Here is a 2,466-nt window from a genome sequence, read left to right on the forward strand (position 1 = left end):
CTTCTCTGACTGTGAGCACTGTAGGAGCGAAGGAGTGCAGAAGGGAACAGATCCTCTTGACTTGCACTCAGTGAAGGGAGATAAGTGACACATGCAACTCTTCAAAACGGAAAGGAGACTTCTTTGGCTTCAACACACATTTATCCATAGGGTGGTGGGGTCTGCCCTGCCCCCAAGCTTCCTGTTCAAGGAACTTTGGATGTACAAGGCAATAGGGAACTTCTAGTATTGCTTCCCCTTTTTGGGATCATCAAGCTGACTGGCAGAAATCTATTTATTCTCCCCCATCTTTCAGAAGTCTTCAGTATCCTTCACCTGCAGGCTTGTTGGCTCCCCTGGTAAGGCAGCTAGTATAACTGATACAGCTTCAGCAACCGGGATGTCCCCTCCCACTGCCCTCAGATTTATTGGGATAACACCAGGAATTAATGATAGTATAGCTTGGGGATAGGAGAAAGAGGCTTCTATCTCGCATGATGTGGCTGTTCAGGCTAACAAGTTGTGAACAGAACTGTATGGCAACAGGTTGGAGTTGACTTAACGTTCCCTGAGCTAGAATGGGCCTTGACACATGTTGAAGGCTGGTATTAACAAGAAGACAGCCACATTCGAGTGCTGTTCTGCTTAGGACCCCTAAATGCACTATATGTGTTAGGGTTTCTAATGCTTATAGCCAAAACAATCTAGACCTCTCTTCATGAATACTCAGTGCCCAGCAGAGACGTTATTTTTCCTTCTCCTACATATTCTTTACTTACGCATGCTAGAAGTGCATTCTCTGCTTTGCCAAAGACCCTTACACTGTGATGAAGGGTAGCAGGGTGTGGAAGTTACCTGCTGGCTGTCACGTTAGCTATAGAGAGATAACTCTCCTTTTGGTCCTGAATTGCTGCAGGTGTACTTATGCCCAGTTGTTAAGTGCCATTCAGCAGGAAGCACCTATCGAACCTCTTTATCTGGCCTTTCTGCCCCTGAAAGCCTCTGTTTCAGCAGCCTCAAAGTGGGGTCCTGATCCTAGTGCTCTGTGTATTCAAACATAAGGACAGATGGACATGTTCTGTATAGGATAAGCCCAAGACCTTCAGGGAACAAAAAAAGGAAAAGCTACCATTTTTGAAAAAAAAAAAAAACCAAACCATAGTTTAAAAATGGTTTACTTACTACATCTGCTTGAAATTGTTATTGAGATGCATTGTGAGTTTGTAGCAGCCTTCTGTAGTGAAATTCTTATTCTGTGTTAGCACATGTGAGGAACTTGCTTAAGTCAGAGTCGCAAAAATGCATCAGTTGTTGAAAGGTCTTGCTCAAAGTATCCCTAGCACTGTACTTCATGAATGGGGGAAGGGGGTGCAAACCAAAAGAACAAGGCTAAAGCATTTTGTTCTGAATCGGTAATGTCATTTCTCAAGAAAAGAGAAAGTATTCCCAAAAGGCAATTAAAGATCTAAGCAAGAGACATTAAAAACACTTAGATCTAGCTATGAATTTACCTGTTATTCTACGTCCAAGATTTGAAGAAACCTCTAAGTTTATGCCATGCAATTAGAGGTGTTGGTGTATAAGCACTTGGATTTATTTAAAGATCTAGTCTCTGCTTTCAGTACTATGTCCTAGGTAAAGTATCATCAGTGTTGTACAGTAATTGCAAGTGTCCCACTTGCTGACCTATAACCGAATGATTTGTTGCTGCTTTGTCCTAACACACATGAATGTGAAGAGAGAACGTGAAGCAAGCCTGCCAGGCTTGTGAGATAAGAGACAAAACCAGTCAGGGATAAAGTGACCTGACGTGCTATAATGAATACTGAAATTTACCTTGTTAGCCTGGGTATTTTCAAATACTAATGCTAGCCTTTCATGTAAGGTCAAAAAATTCTAGAAAGGAGTTATGAAGGATAACATGGAGGCTTGACTTCAATTCCTCTTCTGAGTTCTAGTCAGGCTATAATTAGGGATGGAGTTAGGTGTGGTCAGAATCTGCTATGAGGACAGAAATGTCCAGTGGACAGGACCTGTGATTACAGTACAAACAACCTGAAATTCCACAGGACTAAGTCTGAAGAGATGTGTTTGTCCTAGGAAAACATGGCCACCTGATCATAACGGGCTGCTTGAAGGTTTCCAGAAATAGTGACATACTGCAACTGATGTGAGCAAGTCCCCTAAAGGAATGTTTGCACATCAGAAATTCCTGCCAAGAGCTGAAGTAATGGACAGGAGACAACACATTGAGAATGAAGAATTGCTTGGCTGGACTGTACCTCATAAATTTTGGCATAGCACTTAGTCCTGGCTACCCAAACCCAAATGGATTAGTAAAAGAGAGCCTGTGTAGTAAAGAACCAGCTGGAGGGGGGGAAAAAAAAAACAAAAACAAACACATCTAATGATCTTACATTAAACTAATAGCTCTGCCTGGAGACTTAGTTTTTCATAGAGGCAAATGAGGTTTTGTTAACCACAAAG

This window comes from Mycteria americana, chromosome 5, assembly GCF_035582795.1.
Source record: "Mycteria americana isolate JAX WOST 10 ecotype Jacksonville Zoo and Gardens chromosome 5, USCA_MyAme_1.0, whole genome shotgun sequence".
Lineage (NCBI taxonomy): Eukaryota > Metazoa > Chordata > Aves > Ciconiiformes > Ciconiidae > Mycteria > Mycteria americana.